The sequence below is a fragment of the Ochotona princeps genome, chromosome 11 (assembly GCF_030435755.1).
Source record: "Ochotona princeps isolate mOchPri1 chromosome 11, mOchPri1.hap1, whole genome shotgun sequence".
Lineage (NCBI taxonomy): Eukaryota > Metazoa > Chordata > Mammalia > Lagomorpha > Ochotonidae > Ochotona > Ochotona princeps.
In genome coordinates this window covers 41,227,576-41,246,544 of record NC_080842.1, presented here as the reverse complement: position 1 = coordinate 41,246,544, position 18,969 = coordinate 41,227,576, and the positions used below count along the sequence as shown (strand labels likewise).

Genomic DNA, 18,969 nt, shown 5'->3' with positions numbered 1-18,969 from the left:
ACACCCTATCACTCCCATGGAAGAAAACTTTCCAGAAAGATTCCTTACCTCTTCCAGCATATGAGTTCCAGTGAGAAGACAGTCATCTATAACAGAGCAGGCCCTCACCAGACACTGAACCTGCAAGAGCTTTCACCCTGGATTTCTCTGCCTCCACAACAGTAATCAATGCAAGCTGCTTACTATAAACTACAGGATCTATGGCATTTTGTTAGAGCAGCTGAAACACACTAAGATACTCACACCATCAGATACCTGCCATTTTCATGCTCTGACCCAAGAGGGCATCTGCCACCCGTACTTCCCTGCTCACACACCCCCAGAAAGCTAATTTCTCCCTACTGCCTCTTCTCCTTGAGACTTTCTTTTTACTTATTTATTTTTATTGGAAAGACAGATCTTCAGAGAGAAGGAGAGACAGAGAGGAAGATCTTCCATCCGATGATTCACTCCCCCAAGTCGCCACAACAGCCAGAGCTAAGTCTAGCTGAAGCCAGGAGCCAGGAGTTACCTCGGGGTCTCTCACACGAGTACAGGGTCCCAAGACTTTGAGTCGTCCTCAACTGCTTTTCCAGGCCAAAAGCAGGGAAATGGATGGGAAGTGGAGCAGCTGGGACACAAACCAACACTCATACAGGATCCTCCACATGCAAGGCTAAGATTTAGCCATTAGGCTATTGTGCTGGGCCTTCCCTGAGGTTTTCTAAGAAAGCATGAATGTCAATAGAATGTGGATTGTTTGATGATTCTCATAAAATGCCATCCTCATCTCTCCCACTGATCCCACAATTTTGAAGAACTTACTGTGTCACAGGACTTAATAAGAACATTCCCTTGGCATCCTGCTCCAGGTTCTCCTCACCACAGGACTTGGAAACACAAGCAGTTGAGTGGAGGACCACTCTGAAGAACAGGTTCACTCTAGACTCAGTACCATCCATCACTCTAAATGCCTACCCACGGTTATGAGACCAATCCAAGGTGCCCATCTCCCATTAGAAAGAGTCACTTTAGGCAAGCATTCAACATGGCAGTTAATTTTATTTTTTAGAGTTATTTATATTTACTGGAAAGAGAAAGATCTTCTCTCCGCTAGTTCATTCCCCAAATGGCCACAACGGCCAGAGCTAAGCCAATCTGAAGCTAACAGCCAGGAGTTTCTTCTGGGGCTTATACGCAGATGCAGAGTCCCAGGGCTTTGGGTTGTCCTTTACTGCTTTCCCAGGCCATAGCAAGGAGCTGGATGGGAAGTACAGCAACTGGGAAACAAACTGGTGCCCTGTGGGAACCCAGCACCTGCTGAGGGAGAATTAAGCCATTGCACCAGTTCCCAGAATAGCACTGTTGGGGATGGACACATCTCATAATGGAGTGCCTGAGTCTAAGACCTGACTGCCCTCAATTCAAGCTTCCTGCTAATGCACATTCTTGGAGTAGCAAGTGATCATAATTCAAGCACTGCATTGCTGTCACCCACATGGTAGACTCCGACTGAATTCTGGGTTCCTGGCTTCAGCCTGGCTCAGTCCTGACCATTGCGGCTATTTAGGGAATGATTCAAAGAACTCTCTTTCTCCCTTTCAAGTAAATAGCAGATAATATTTGAAGTAAAGAAGAAAAGATTCCTTCCTGAGAACAGATTAGGTGTCAAAAACAATAGCCTCTACTGACAGGTTACATCACGGATGAACTCTGAAAATATGATGCTAAGTGAAAGACACTCAACACATACACAAAAAAAGAACAAAGACTATATGAGTTCACTTATTTGAGGTGCCTACAGCAGACACATCCATAGAGACAGAAAGCAGACTAGTGGTTGCCAAGGGCTGGGAGAGAGGTGAATAGGAATAGCATTGTTTCATAGATACCGAGTCTCTGCCGTATAATATGAAGAATTCTGGAGATGCATGGTGCTGATGGTCGTACAGCACTGTGCATGTACTTAGTGCTATTGAAATATACATTTAAGAATTGTTTGAATGGTAAGTTTTACACTTGGTATATTTAGCCACGCATTGAAAAATAAATAAAATCATAAAATGTGTGTAACAAAAAGCTGGATGTTTCTAGCTACATCTACTTCTCCAGGGTAAACCCAACTTGGACTCTGCTAGATTTCCAAGTGGTTCTTAGAGTAAAGGCTGGAGCAGCCATTACCACTGCAGTGAAGAACTGTTTTACTGAAGGTCCATTATCTCCTACCAATTTCTTTTTCAATCCTAAGGAAAATCCAGACGTCAAGAAGATGACAAAACATATCATGCTGCTCTTCTAAGAATGAATGTTTAACAATAATCAGACAGTAAAGTTTGAATAAATTCATTGACAACCAGCTGAGAACAAGAGAAGCAGAAGCGAAATGGAGTCCGTGGCAGAGGGGACATGCAAGAAGGATACTGAGACTGGGTCATCTGCTGAGAGTCGCCCTGTTATGAGTATTCTTGGAGCCAGACTGATGCTAATAGGAAGAAATTGCTGCAAATAAAATAAATATTACCATGTTTGTACAAATGGAATATATGACACACACTGTGATATGCAAAACAATAATAAATTTAGAAGTAAAATAAGTCCCTAACTTGCCTCTTTGTAATACTGTTAAATTGACTTGTAAGGAAACTCAAATGTTACAGTATTTATAAACTACCTTCTAATAAGTGTTTGAAATTCTTTGTAGACTATCATTTCTTGTAAATATTTTACCAGAAAAAAAATTGCAAACAAAATAAACTAGGCTGTCATGAAATGCTTCAAAATTAAACCAATCTAAAATCTGTTGGCAAGGGCCCAGTGCAGTAGCCTAGCAGCTAAAGTCCTCACCTTGAACGCCTTGGGATCCCATATGGTCACCAGTTCCAATCCCAGCAGCCCAACTTCCCATCCAGCTCCCTGCCTTTGGCTTGGGAAAGCAGTCAAGGACAGCCCAAAGTCTTGGGACTCTGTACCCACATGGGAGACCTGGAAGAGCTCCTGGTCCTCCTGACTTCGGATTGGCTCAGTTTCAGCTGTTGTGGCCACTTGGGGAGTGAATCAATAAACAGAAGATCTTCCTTTCTCTCTCTCTCTCTCTTTCTCTCTCTCTCTCTATCTATGTATATATATATATATATATATGACTTTGCAATAAAAATAAAAAATATTTCTTAAAAAAGTTCAAAGAACTTTATTCATAAGCCACTTCCATTATGAAATTGTCTCAAAGATACCAAAAAAGAATCTTCTAGAAGAGACCATATTCTTCGTGACAAATGAAGGTTGCCTGTAGTTTGAGAAATGATATTGGGCCCAGCACAATGGCTCAATGGCAAAATCCTCATCTTGCATGCTCCAGGATCCTATATGAATGCTAACTCATGTCCCAACTCTCTACTTTTCATCCAGCTCCCTACTTGTGACCTTAGAAAGTGGTAAAGGATGGCCCAAAGCCTTGGGACCCTGCACCTGTGTGGAAGATCTGGAGTAGGCTCAGGGCTCCAAGTTTCAGATCAGCTCAGCTCTGGCTATTGCAGCCATTTGGGAAGTGAGCCAATAGATGGAAGATCTGTCTCTTCTTCTTTCTGTAAATCTGATCTACCTTTCCAATAAATGTGTATACATATCTTTTGAAAGAAAGAAAGAAGGAGAGAAGGAAGGAGACAAAAGAAAAAAAAGAATCTTGAAGCTGGTGTTGTGGTGTAGTGAACTAAACTGTTGCCTATTATGCCAGCACCCCATTTTGGAGCACAGATTCAAGTCCTGGCTGGTCCACAGCTGATCCACCACCCTGCTAATGTGCCTAAAAAATCAGTAGAGGATGGCCCAAGCATTTGGGTCCCTTTTACCCATTTGGGAGACCAGGATGGAGTTCCAAGCTCCTGGCTTCTGTGCTAACTTTATGACCACTTAGACTGGCCCAGCAGGTAGAAGATCTTTTTCTCTCCATTACTCTACTCTTCTGTCATCCTGTCTTTGAAGTAAATAAATACATGTTCACATTTTTAAAATATAAATACTGTTCAACATCTAAGCATACAAAACATTATTGAATAATGCAGATGAACCCACTAGAGTCCACATCTACCCAAGGGTGTTATTGAGTCAATATCTATCTATGTTCACTGCAGTTTATAATGACTACTGTGTCCCTCCCCCTAACTAGTACTAACCTGAGAAAGTAATGAACAATGTCTATGTGCAAGTATTCAAAATTCATTACCACGTCTCTAAATAGGACAAAACTTCTAAAATGGGTAAAACACTGTCTTAGCCCATAATTCCTAAAAAGTAGAGCCTGAGGCAGAATTGAATCCTGATGCTTCTCATGGCATTGCAGCCCAGAGCAGCTGGGAGTGAGAAGAAAGGGATGTGAAGCCAGGAGAGATGGGCAACCATGCAAGATGCTGCATGTCACAGCACTGACCATGCTTCACAACAAGTTGTAAAGACACAGGCTGCAACCAGAAGCCACACATCTGTAGAAAGGTTGCACTGAGAAACAGTGAGTAAGGACTTTATCTACCTGGCTCTTTCCCAACTCCTATTGCTACTAGTCAAAGTTAATAATAATGGAGACAACACCTCTGCACTTCTGGTTGCATTATCATGCCCCTCTGGCTGCTCCTCTAGAAAGATCTCACACCATACCATGCAGCATGTTGTCCAAACCCTACAGGGCAGGTGGGGGAGCTGGAAATGTGGTGGAGCCACATAGTCTAAAGTGGAAGAGGAAGGCCAGTATAGAGAATTGTGGAAGGAGAGTTAATTGTGCTCAATCCAAGCATTGCACATCAGAGTTTAAAGTTACTTTTGACCGAGTGTTACAGGCTGCATCGTGTGCCTTCCTGTATAGGTTGAGAGCCCTAACCTTCAGTACCCCATAATATGACTCCATTTGGAGATAGGACCTCTTCAGAGTGAATTAAAGCCAAAAGAGGTCATTGGGTAGTCCTAATCCACCATGACTGGGTACCTTATAAGAAGAGATTAGAACATACATACACACAGAGAAGACCACATGAAGACACAGGGAAAAGATGGCATCTACATGCCAACAAGAGAGGCCTCAGGATAAACCAACCTTGCTTCACCTTCTTAGACTTCAAACTGCCAGAACTGGCAGAAAACAAATGTCTATTGTTTAAATCGACCAAGCTGTGGCCCTTTGTTATGGCAGACCTAGCAAAGTAACACACAGGGGTAAATTGGAAATAAACCAAACCAAATCCTACCCGCATTTCCCTCCCAATCTGTCATTCATCCACACTCCCTTGAGGTCAATTTCTAGGGCAGCCAAATTATTAACTCTCTTAATCTACCAGAATGAATGGACCTTCTTAATTTTTTTAATCAAAATCAAAGTCTCCAATAAAGCATAAGATGCTTTTGATAGTAGAAAGCAGCAATATATTCAAATAGGCACTATATGTTTTAATGAATAATTTATGTATTGCACTGGCATTAGCTCTGCAATTATCTTAGTACCACTTGCTGGGACCTAGCAACAATTATTAATATATTAGCACACTGATTATTGAGACTGCAGAAAAACTTCAATCAAGTCAATAAAAGAAATGAAAAAAATAATAGAAGTTCTAATGTATTCTACCACAAAAAAAAATGCTAGAATACACAGAGTGAAGCTTGATATTAAAGAAACAGAAAGCAAAATTGGCTGAAATACCAAACATTTACATGGCTGTGATAAATGTCAACTACATACAATTATTGGTTCGTTCGGTTCAGTTGCTCCTTTGGGGATCAAAAATATCATGCAAATTAAACAAAATGCATATAAAATTATCAAAGACCAGAGGAAACCAGAGGAAGTATCAAGTGAATGAGAAAAACAGCAAACCTCTGCAAACCTGTTCCATGTACATGCTTTATCAGACTTAATGGTACCCTACAAATGCTATTTAATTAGACTCATTTACATAATAGCAAGATAAATAAGCATTGTTTGTTATTTCTTCCCTGCTTTCCCTGTGCTTTAGCCATCACTTCCTTCCTCTGCCTCACGTTTATGTCCTCTTCATTGCATTGTATTTTCTCTCCATTGGAATAAACTATTTGAATCATAGCAACATTCATGTGCATGAGCCAGAAATTAGTAAGGAGAGGGAGACAATGAAAGCTGGCCCAATCCTCAAGATAGTTCCCCTCTAGAACGAATAAACACTTACAGGTTAGAGCCAAAATCCGTTTTGCTTGCCTAGAAATTCTACTGAATTATAGAACAGTGGGGAGCTGGCTGGGGGTGGGGATACAAAATTTAAAAGTCGTTTGGTCCCCCTCCTCCTACTGCCTTCTCCCTACTTGCTGGCAGGTAAAGCTGCCTTTCAAGAGCAAAACAGATGAATTATTGTATATTCACACAATGGAAAACTATAAAGAGGTAAGATTAAAAAATCTACAACACTAAATAACCCGAATAAACCTCATATACACATAATGTGGAAGGAAAGAGGCAAGCATTAAAAGGGTATATCCTGTATAACTCAAGCTATGATGGATAGAAGTCAAGAAAGTGGTTACTGTAGGAGACGGAGGGAGCAGCCAATGGTTAGGGGCATGAGGAAGGATGTCTTACGTACTGGCAACATTCTCCATTTAATAACTGGCTTCAATGAGTATGGTCAATTTGTGGAAATTCATTAAATCATACACTTAAAATGCGTGCAGTTTTCTCTGTATTTATTACACTTCAACATAGAGGTTTTAAGATGTTTTCAAAGTGTGTCTAGCAATATGAAGTTCTCGTTTTGATGATAATTGAGCTCTCTGTTTTCCTGAATCTCACAGAAATAGTTAACAATACTACTACTTGGTGACCAGCATTGAAGAGAGGTATCACTTTGTTCAAAATACTTAACAGGGTCTCCATAGCTAAGTCCCCTTCACAACTGGGATAAAAGACGAATTTGCATCCTAATTGATTTGCTTTTGTATCCCTCATCCATTCCAAATGATGCTAAAGTCCACAGGAAATGGGGCTAATACAACCAAAAGAGTTAAGTTCATTTTTAAAGGCAGCTAACTATCCAGCTAAGAACTCCAAATAAGGTGATAGTCAAATGAAGCAAATGTGTTTCTAAACTACTTCTATTAGATAGTGAAGAAAAAGGCTCTTTTTAAAAACGTCACTGGCATCTACCCTAAGCACCTATAAAGCAGGGGCAATCTAAACGGTGAGTCACTAAGTAGCAGATAAACAACTTGAAAAACCTTAAAAAGGCAATGAAGTATCTTGTTAAACACAGCCACACCAAAGAAATATACACCCAGTCAATTGTGTCAAATGAGTATTTTTTTTAAAGTCCTCTTAAACAACAATATAACCAAAAAGCTAAATCAATTTAATTTTGCAAAACATGGGTTCATTTTATAGTTTAAGATCTATAGTTAAATGGCAGTACTGAAAGTCTCTGCACTTCCTTTCATACATATCTACAGTATATTGCATTTTAAAATAATTCCAGGGGTTCAACTTGCAAAACACAATCATAATAATAAGAATGGTATTACACTATAGTCATCAAAAGTAAGCATCTTAAAACCTGATAGATACATACTAAATTGCAGAATGACAGATACAAAGTGAATCCATGGTCTACCCATGGTTTCAAATGAGGACTTAGGAAAATGGTTCTGAATATAAAATTATGGAAAACACTACAGTACATCAAAGCAAAGCAAGTTTAATTAGGCTTAGTTTGATAATTGTGGAAAACAAAGAACCTGCCTCACAGCATGGCTGGTGCAAAATCCTTCAGTAAGTCCAGTTGATCCAAATTAAAACCGCCCTATCTACCATCCCACATGAATCCTTTTATCTGAAGGCTACAGAGAATAAAGAATTACAATTCAGCCCACAATTACAGTGGGTTGGCCATTTTTTTCTTTCACCACGGTTTACTTTGGCTAACATCTGACAATGTATGCTTCATTTCTCTTTTCTAAAAGCACGACATATGAAGACTTTAAGGTAAAATCTGAGAGGATTATCAATACAGACAAAAATCAGTCACATATCAGTTTATGTCTTCAGCATATTTGGATTTATAGACTCCATCTCCATTTTCCCCATATAGGAAACACAGGGAAGCAATATTCATAGTCTTATGGCCAAATTCTTCCATGGATTATCATTTTTTTTAAGGAATGAAACACAGAAACTGATCAAATGACCTCTCAAAAGAATTATAAAATTTCCCCCAAATTTAATTAGGACATGTTGAGAATGGTTGGGATAAAGTGTTATTTTTACGCTAATATTTATTTATTTATTTATTTATTTCATTGCATTATATGACACTTTTTTTTATGCACTGGATTTCCCCCCCGCGCCTCCCCAAACCCTTCCCCCCCCACGGCAGATTGCTCCACCTTGTTGCATTTCCATAGTTCAAATTCAGTTGAGATTCTTTCAATGGAGGTTTTGACCAATCATAAAGTCCAGCATCTTATTGTCCTGGTAAGTTCAATGGCTTCTTGGTGAGACAATCTCTGGTCTGAAGGTAGAACCAGCAGAGTATCATCCCAATCAAGTAAAAAACCCAACATAATATTTACAACCATTTACAACATTATGGCATTAATTGACATGGTATTGATTAACCAATATGTTACTAGGGAAATGCAGGTTCTCGACCAAAACCTGTGACTTCCTCATAGACATTTCAATTTTGGTTTATATTCAACCATGTTCTATATACCTTAAAATGGCTATAGATTGCTATTCAGCTGTCTCTTGTCTATTTCAATGTTAGTATTTAGCATTTTATAGCATTGAAGCATGATTTTGCTAAACCTGGTTGTTTTTTGGGTAGTCTAACTCTATAACTTTAACAGGACAAATGTCAACAGTTCAGGTGAATGTTTTTGGGAGGGGTGTGCAGAGAAATCCTCAACACCCCAGAGAGGAGTAACTGATCTTTGTGTCCCACCCAGTGAGTTATATAAGTGCATCCCGGCTGGCCGCTTCCTGTCTGTTTCTAAGCTTTCCTAGTTGTTCTCTGTCTATCTATTCTAGTTTTTTGTTCATATGTTTGTTTGTTATGAGGAGTTTCTGGAGCAATCCTGATGGTCCTTACAAAAGAGGGTGGGGACCCAAAGTTGGAAGCAGGCAAGCCCTCTAGCCCAGGTCCGGAGATTCCCTCATGGCGAGCTGACCCAGAGGGAGGCGGTTACGCTAATTTTTCAAAAAAGAAAATCTGATAGAAAACTAGCCAGAGTGTCAGAAAAGGAAATGGGATGCTTTCAGCTGTCACTTTTTGTCCCCTGTTCGGTTTAGGCTCTCATTATGTATCACCAAGACTGTCACCAAGGCCTCTTATCCGCTGTTCCTAACCTTCATCCCTTATAGTCACCTGCTGTCAACATTCTTGTCTGAATTAAAGTTCTACAGAATAAATACGATCATGTTGTCTTCCCACTTACAAAATTTCACTGCAATTTTTAAAATTCAATACTCATATGAAAAACATTTAACTTCATTTATAATAAAATGCTTACTAAAACACCAATTAAATATCATTTTTGTTTATCAAATGGACATGTCAAACAAAAACTGATTACTGCTGAAAAGAAAATTATGAAAGAGGCACTTTTATAAATACCTCTTGCAAAAGCACCAATTAGGATATTCTTGTTGAAAATCAATCTATCTGAAATTATAAGCATGAAGAAAAGCCATACACTTTGACTTCACTTGTAAGATTTCATCTTAAAAGGTAATCAAAGACATGAACAAAAATTTCTGTAGAGTTGTCATGGTTTGTTAAAACTGCAATTTATCAGTGTAAAAGTACAAAATGAATCAATGTGAAAGTCCAACGTTAGGAAATTGTGGCCACAACCGCACAACAGATTGAACTAGACACCCTGGAGCAGAATTCTAAGCATAAGAGAGTCTGTAGCTAGCACTGGCTGTGCATATATTGACCAACGAGTCTTCAGAGAGAGGAAAGATATAAAGCTGGTGGTTAAGACCATGCCCACAAGAATGGATAGAAAGGGGCAAATTGTCCTGATTTGTAAAATCCTGCAAATTTGCTGACTCTGCATTCCAAAAAATATATTGAGTTTCTAATAATAATGCATACATATATGTAATAAAGAAGTAACATGGCAAAAGCAAAATAAAGTTAAATTTTAGCCCCAACATCACCACCTGAAATAAATCACTGTTAATATTAAAGTACACATCATTTCAAGCAGTTCTCTATGCATACAGACTACAGAAACATTTTTATAAAAATAGGATTATAATATAACTTAAAATTTTATTGAAAAATTTCACATTTAATTTAAACAGATACAATAGAAAATAAAATTGAAGCTAAAGGAATTGCTGAAGTCCAGATAGATATTTCTTCAACACTAGAGGGAATATTTCATAAAATATCCCTCCAAGGTCAAGAAAAAAGAAGTGGAATCATTTAGCCTCAGATTATACATGCTTTCATTTTAGACAATACTGAATCTATAATGAAAGACAAACTTGTACTCCTATATTTTCTCTTAGCTTTTTATTTTTACAGATATTAATATTTATATTCGGTTTGATCCCCATAAGTCTCTTATGATCTGATCTTGGTTCTAAATTTATGATTCAGAAAAGTAAATATGTAGCAAACCACTTTTAAAGATTTGTTTGTTTGAAAGGCAGTGACAGAGAGGGAGAGACTGAGAGAGAGAGATCTTCCATCTATGGGTTCACCTCCAGATACCTAAAATATATTCCATCTACTGATGTCTAAAATGGCCTGGGCCAGGCTGAAGCCCAGAGCCAAGAACTCCATACAGGCAGCTGCAGCCTATGTGGATAGTGGGGTCCGTGTACTTGAGCAGTCTTCAGCTGTCTTCCTAGATGCACTAACAAGAATGGAAAATCTTCCTCTCTGTCTCTCCTCCTCTCTATATATCTGACTTTGCAATTAAAAATAAACAAATCTTTAAAATAAATAAAATTTTAAAAAACCTAAAAAAAAATATTGCCTCCAAATAGTCAAACTAACAGGTTTTATTGCTCCTGTGTTGAGCCTTGATTAATTTTTCTGTTCCAACTATTGTACTTGTTGGAATCACATTTTTGTCCTCTACTATCTTCTCTGCCTCAACCTCTGACTGTGTCTACTGCGTACATTGTGTACATCAGTTGTTTACTCTGTATTAGTTATTTCAACTGTTTTGTAGAAATATTCATTTTATTTTATGTTATTTTTTATTTGAAAGGCACAGTTACAGACAGGAGAGACAGAGAAGTCTTCCATCCACTAGTTCACTCCCCAAATGCCTGCAACAGTCAGAGCTGAGCCAATGTGAAACCAGGGATCAGGAGCTTCTTCCAGGCATCCCATGTGGGTGCAGGTGCACTCCAGCCTTGGGGCTATCCTCTGCCGCCTTCCCAGGCCATTAGCAGGGAGTTGGATCAGTAGAGCAGCCAGGACTCAAACTGGGGCACCAGTTGGTGCCACAAGCAAAGGCCTAGTCCATTACACTCTGGTGCCAGCCCCTCAGTTATTCCAACTTTTAGCAAACCTGTTTATTGATTTTACTGCTTTTGATTCTATTCTACTCATCAGTTTGTTCTCTCAGTTCTTATAATCTTTCTCTTCATCTCCTTTTGATTTCATCTTCCCTTGAACTCTCTTGTTTCAAAGTCACAGCTAAATTCTTCTCTCCTGAGAAGTTTTCTGAAAAGATCTATTTCCATTCTTGTAGTCTTGTTAGTTATATTTTCTTAAACAATCATATTTTCTCACTTTACATTCTTTAATATGTTTACATAGGGTACATATCATTTCTTTCTCACTTAACAAAGACTCCAAACCTTCTACTTTATGTGAATTACAGTTAAACCTATATATCTCAAGATATCTTTCTTCTACCAGCCTCAGTCCAAGGAGTATGAATTCAGCGATTTATTTAACATTTTTACAACCTCACATGAGTACTATGGACAGGCCGGGCTCACCTGAGTATAACCTTTTCCAGGAAACCTTGAACCTTTTCCTCCTCTGCCTAAACAGGGATGACTCTGTTCACCCTCCTCCCCCCGCCCCCCACCCCCAAAATGCTATTTGAGGCCTCCCTTCCAATAAAGTTAACCCTAATTGTTCACTTCCTCCTTACCTCCTCCACCCTGATCCATGGAATAAACAGGAACTATCAAGACATCCAATTAGATGGTCCCCAGGTTTAGGCATATTTAAATTTACAGCAACTCCTTCAGAAAAGCATAATAGGGTTGGGGTTAAGTCCTATGCCAGAATTTTTTTTGTAGTTACAATGTTTTGACATTTGTGGTATTCATTTGTCCCTTTTTCTGTTTAAATGTTGCCAGCAACTTGAGAATTTTTGTTTTCCTGTTGTTTTGTTTGTTTTCCTGTTGAAATATTCCTTATTTCACCAGTTATCATGGGAGGATGATTCTATGATCTGATTTTACCTGCCTTCTTTACCTATGTGTCTCCCATAGCCACAAGATTAAAATTCTGATGCTGGGTCACACACCTCCACAATGTGTTAATACTGATTAGCCTTTCTAAACCAAGAAGCTGGTTAGGGGTAAAAACAAGCACATTTCTCTGTTGTACACTGCCAGAGCAGAGAACAAAACAGGAACAAAGTTGAGGAAGATCTACCCTTAACAGTAACAAAAAGAGGGAAGGGGAGTGGTGAGGAACCCTCGCGATGGTTGAGTGGCAAAATCCTCGCCTTGCATGTGCTGGGAACTCATATGAGTGCCAGTTCATGTCCCAGCTGCACCACTTCCCATCCAGCTCCCTGCCTGTGGTCTGAAAACGTAGCAGAGGATGGCCAAAAGCCTTGGGACCCTGCACCAATGTGGGAGACCCAGAAGAAGCTTTGGGCTCCTGGCTTGGAATCAGCTCAATTGCTACAGCTGCAGTCACTGGGAAGTGAACCAGCAGATAGATCTTTTTCTCTGACTCTTCTTTTCTCTGTAAATTTGCTATTTCAATAAAAATAAATAATTTTTAAGTGGGTTTCTCTAACTGTAAAGCTTGTTGCCTGTGAAACTTTAGTGAGGAGTCTGTTCAATCCATGGCTTCTAAGGAGAGTTAGTCCTCTGATGATCTGACCCAAGTTAAAATGTCTTTGTACTGTAAACATCTAGCCATACAAGATCTTTTTAAATGTTTGTTTGCTTATTTATTTATTTATTTATTTATTTGAAAGAGTTACAGAGAGAGAAGGGGAGACATGAAGATCTTTCATACTCTGATTCACTTCCCAAATGGCCATAGGCTGAAACCAGGAGCCAGGAGCTTCATGCAAATCTCCCAAATGGGTGCAGGGATCTAACCACTTGGGCCATCTCCCGCTGCTTTCCCAGGAACATTAGGATGAAGCATGAAGCTGAATTGGAAGCAGAGCAACTGGGACTTGAATCAGTGCTCATATGAAATGCTGACATGGAGGCAGCAGCTTTACCTGCTCTCACAAACCTGCCCCCATGTTTCAAGATGCTGACTAACCAAAATATTTATTGAGTACCTACTATGCACTTAACTCTGTACTTAATTCTATAGGCAACTATTAAACACTGTCTGACCTTACAGACCCATCAGTTGCCAAGATAAGATATATTCACCCCCAACAGTGGCAAAATAGCTCAGAAGAGGAGATAAGTGTTCCTCTTTGGGCTCAGATTGAGTCTAAAGGTTTGATTAGGCTGATTAAATCCATTGGGAAGGCCATAAGAGGCCATTTTGTCCAACTTTCACATTGGAGCACTCATCATAAATGCCTATTTGTTGAGCAGCCATTGCTGGTTGTTAACTGATAACTGTAACCGACACTTTAAAAATGGGAAATTACGGAGCTCTTTGTTGTAAAAGGTTTTTGAACTACCTATTACTCAACTCAGTTTTCCCTCAGAAGCACATAAAACTGTCATTCTCAGTCACACTGAGTCAGCCACGGCTCACCCAATGCTACCTTAATGTGGAAGAAGGAGGGGGTAATTCAATTACGTTGAGCAAGAGGTTGGATGCCTCTAGCCCCCACACTGTTCTAGCTCCTCTGCAACAGAATGTGGACCTGTTACCCATAAATCAAAGTCAGTGTGTTAAATACAAATGTAAGCTTGGGTGACAATGCAATACAAAACAAAGTAAAGGAGCTAGCATTGCAGCATAGCAGGTGAAGCCACCGCCTGTGACACCAGCATCTGATATGTGCACCTGGGAAAATAGCAGAAGATGGCTCAAGTGTTTGGGGCCCTGCCACGCAACTAGAATAGAGTTCCTGATTTCTAGCTTCAGCCTGGCCAAGAAATAGCCATTGCAGCTATTCTAGCTATTACAGCCATTGCAGCCATTTGGGGAGTGAATAGTAAATAGAAGGTCTCTTTCTCTTTCTCTCTCTCTCACACACACACATACACACCTCATTGTTAGGCTGAACATAAGCAATTCCTGAAGAAGCTGAGTGCATCAAAGGACAAGCAAGCATATCACAAGCCACGGACACCTGGTAACCTTGGAACACTAAGCAGCAGACTGAATACCAGGGCTAGTTCTCCTTCCTGCCTCATTCAGGCCACAAACAGAACAGAGCTTCACCAGCCTCAGTGCTATCTTTGCCGGGGCCAGACAGACACTCTCATCCAGAAATGTTTCAAACGCCGAGGCTGCACAGATCAACACCTGCCATGATGACAAAGCATGCACAAACCGAGGAGCGGCCGCCTCGCCCCATCCCACACACCTAAACTGTATAAAAGTCCAGTACTATGTACCCTGGGCAACCTTTTCTCTCACACAATTACTCTGCCAGGTGGAAGTAGTCCCGGGCTGTCTCCCATCAGGGAGAAGTCTGTCAGACTCTCTCTCTCTCTTATTCTGCCACCTCTCTCTGTTATCTCCTCCCCACAACCCCCAGGCATGACCTCACTGACCCACTGTCTTGTGCCAGACCAGTGAACCCCTCCTGGGAACACTCCCAATAAAACTTCCTTTGAGCTCAACTTTATTCTGTGTGGATTTTCTAGTTCTGCACCCCACATTTGAGCCTGACACTCGTTTCTCTCTTACTCCATCTTTCTGTTGCTCTGCCTTTCAAATAAATAAATAAACAAATAAATAAATAAAACTCGGTTTACATAACCAATTCTCTTGTAGAAACTACTTTTTTTTCCCCAGGAGAGAGCGCAAACACAGTCCACTACTACCACAAATTATGCAATCGAGTTTCTCACATTTGGGGATGAAACTTGCCCTGGGGAAACCATCTGCATCCCAAGTGCAATGGATGAAACTTGCCCTGGGGAAACCATCTGCATGATCATGGTATCTCCCCTGCCAGAGAACAACTTATCAAAGGCACACCCTCAATGACCTAAAGAAATTCCTTCGGGGTCCATTTCCCAGATGTTGTAACTGAATCAAGCCTCCACTCTTAATCCACCAACTAATAATATTAATCTACTAACTGTTAACAAACAACTCCAGGGTTTCAATGTTCATGAGTTGGGGAATGAAATTACATTTAGACTGTAGCATACAGTATACAGGACAATGGAGTGCACTGGTTCTGTCACTCTGGAGAAAACTGACAAAATACATATCCCTTAATGCATACATTACAAAGAGATTCAGAGAGGGATTTATTTACTTGGCTCACATGGTTATGGAGACTGAAAAGCCCCACAATCTGCCAGCTGCCAGCTGGTGACCTGGGGATGGTGATGCAGCTCAGAAGTCTGAGAGCCAGAGAACTGTTTAGGTTCCACTCTTACTCTAAGACCTGGAAATCAAGAAGGCCATGGCGGGCCTAACACAGTGGCCTAGCGGCTTAAGTTCCTATATCAGTTTTTGTCCTTCAAAGCAACAGAATCAACAGACTCAGCAGAAAGAGTTATGTATGAGAAATTAGCTCACATGATTATAGAAGCCAAGTGTTCCCACCATCTGCTATTTGCCGCTAGAAGCCCAAGAAAGCCAGTGATGTAATTCCACTCCAAACCCAAAGGCTGAGAATCAGGAAAGCTGATGGTGAAGCCCTATTTGGAATCCAAGGCCAGAGAGCAAGGAGCACTGATCACCAAGGGCAGAATAAGATGGATGCCCTAGCTAAAAAGGCGAGAACAAGTCTGTCCTTCTGCAACCTTTATTATTTTCCATTCAGGCCCTCAAGGAACTGAATGATGCCATCCCTCACCCTCATGTTTTGATGACAGTGGATCTTCTTTATTAACTCTAATATTAATCTATTCCATAAATGCCTTGACAGCATACCCAGAAATAATGTGTTAGCTGGGCATCCCCTGATCCAGTCAAACTGATATAATATTAATCCTCATACTCACCTTCCACACAAACCTACACATTCATCACAGGACACATCCTTCCCGCTACCATCAGCACCTGTTATCAGAGTCCCATCTCCACAGGTCATTTCACCCAACAATGCACCTCACTGATTCAATTTCTTTTGTCACATTCTCTATTGTGATTCCAAGCCGACTTAAATGATGTTAAACCAGGCTAAAAGTGTGTTTGGAGATCATGTGGAATAGAATTGAATGTGAGAAGAGGTGTCAATTATCTTTGACTTGAGTTCATCTTTTCCCTGCCACAGCAGCATTTGAAATTTTTCTATCACTCATTTAGATTCCAATCTCTGAGCCTCCCTCTCCTTTCTTCTAGCTTCTAAATCAAACAGATTTTTCTCAGTAAAATAACCCTTCCGTTACTACCAGGGACAGTCTGGTATGTGGGCTACAGCAGATGTACAAGACAAGCTCGGCATTTTAAAGGGTTCAATGTCAAGATAAAATTTATCTAATGCAGCATTTCCTCTCAAGTGCAATTTATCACCCCTTAGATGTTGAACCCCTTATAAATATTAGATTTCCTTTTTTCACAAAACCCTGTTTGTTATTTTACCCTTGGCTCAAGACAGGCTTTGAAATCACATTGACTCATTTCATTTCTACTTGTCAATTCACTTTCTTTAACTCCCAATTCTATTTTTTCCCCTTTGCCTTGAAATCCAACATCTATTCCAAGACTTTGAAAAACAATTAGAATGTGGCACTTTTGTGAAAGCTGCTGTTCCAAAATACCTTTTAGCACATCCACATGAAAGAAGCACCTCTTGGTGGAACCACATCCCATGAGAACTGATGATGTCTTCAAAGGCACCCTGTGTGTGACCTAGGTGTGACCAGATCTTATGTTATGGGGACTTTGCTCTGACCAAGTCATGAGAACTGATGGCCTTTGAAATCAAAGTCCAATGATGATAGAATAGTAGAACCAAAGGCTATCACCAGTGTCAGCTGATTCTAGGGTACTAAGGCAGGGGTAATGGGCCTGACACAGTAGCTAAGTGACTAAAGTTCTCACCTTGCACACAAAGGGATCCCATATGGGCACCAGTTCATATCGTGCCTGCTCCACTTCCCATCCAGTTCCCTGCTTGTGGCTTGGGAAAGCAGACAAGAACGGCCCAAAGCCTTGGGACCCTGAACCTGTGTGGGAGACCTGGAAGAGGTTGCTGGCTCCTGGCTTCGGGTCCGCTCATCTCTGGCAGTTGTAACCCCTTAGGGAGTGAACCAGCCAATGGATGATCTTTCTGTCTCTCCTCCTCTCTGTAAAATCTGACTTTCCTATATAAATAAAAATGAACCTTAAAAAAGAGGGGTGGTGATGACTCAAAGTCACCAAGCATGTTCCTAAAAAGGTCCTTACTCTCAGAAGGCATCCCAGTACGTCACATGAGCGCCTCCAAACAGGTAGGCAAAGCCATGACTTCCTCAGGTAAGAACGAGGAATAGCAGCGCATAACCTGTAAAAGCCAGGAAAACTGTGCTAAATAAGCAGTGGATCAGAAAAGTAGGCTGGAGAGTGGATGCAACCATTGCTGGGCCCATTACTTTCATTGGGGTTTGGAGTGGGAAGAATCCAGAGACCTTCCGGGTCCAGCGCTGTGCAGACCACCCGCCCTGCCAGATGGCTCCCTGCAAACAGGCGGTGGTTTCCCCATCTGAAATAACTCACTCTTCCCAATACTCCCACAGCACCCTGTGACCTTACTGACACTTACTGTGTAAGTGCTCAATACACTGGAACGCTCTATACAGATAACAGATGCTGGGGGTTTACAGGAGAGCCATAGATAATGCACCTCTTCCACTCCTGAGTCAGGAGCGAGACCCGGGAGGCGGCCAGCTGGAGGGCCCCACTCAGACTTACTGCGGCTCAGTGGACAGCCACCATGAACCTCCCTGCACAGCCAGGCTGAGTCAAGGCGACTGCGAGCTGAGAAAGGACTTCAGGCCTCAGTCACAGTAGTCTTCTTCCTCCCTTGAGGGGCAACCACCAAAGGAGGCCGAGCGCGGCCACGTGTGCTGCTCTGGGTGCCTCCGGGTGGAAACACAAGAGAAACCGAAAATCCGTTCCCACAGTGGACTTTCTGTGCTTTGTGATGCGGTCGGGTTCGTATACTTCATAGGCTCTGGATTGCATGGTGGAAATACAATTAAATGACATCCCAGTGAGTTTATAAACCGGTAGAAGCTGTTGCATCCCAAGCATTGGGAAAGGTAGGCTTCATGCTGCCCCGATGAGGTGGGGAATGTTTAACAAGGCGAGATAATTGAGCTGGTTCTTGCAATGTGCATAGAAGCCCAGCAAAGGGAGGGAAGAAAGGGGTTTAGTCCTTGTAAGGCAAACAGTAGGACAAAGACAGGACAACGCATACCTTTGAATGAATGAAATAACATACAAATAAATTTGTGAATACAATGTTGTATATGATTATATTTTACTTTTCTGTACATCAAGGTTGAAGGTTCAATCAGATTAACAGCCATGTTCTTTACCTCAAAAAAAAAAAAAAAAAAAAAAAACAGTATTTGGTACTAGTGTGGTGGCATAATAAATAAAACTGGGCCCGCAGCGTGGCCTAGCAGCTTAAGTCCTCGCCTTGCATGTGCCGGGATCCCATATGGGC

General features: G+C 40.9%; 1 protein-coding gene and 1 pseudogene across 1 annotated transcript in view; both read right to left on the bottom strand.

Moving 5' to 3' along the window:
* MSRA (methionine sulfoxide reductase A) overlaps nucleotides 1–18,289 on the bottom strand; it is a 409,813-nt gene extending 391,524 nt beyond the window's left edge. Inside the window, exon 1 of the mRNA XM_058670091.1 lies at nucleotides 18,210–18,289. The gene's annotated coding sequence lies outside the window, so the exon portion shown is untranslated. The remainder of the gene's footprint in view (nucleotides 1–18,209) is intronic.
* Nucleotides 15,150–15,323, bottom strand: LOC118760080 (U1 spliceosomal RNA; annotated as a pseudogene).
* Nucleotides 18,290–18,969: the final 680 nt, after the last annotated feature.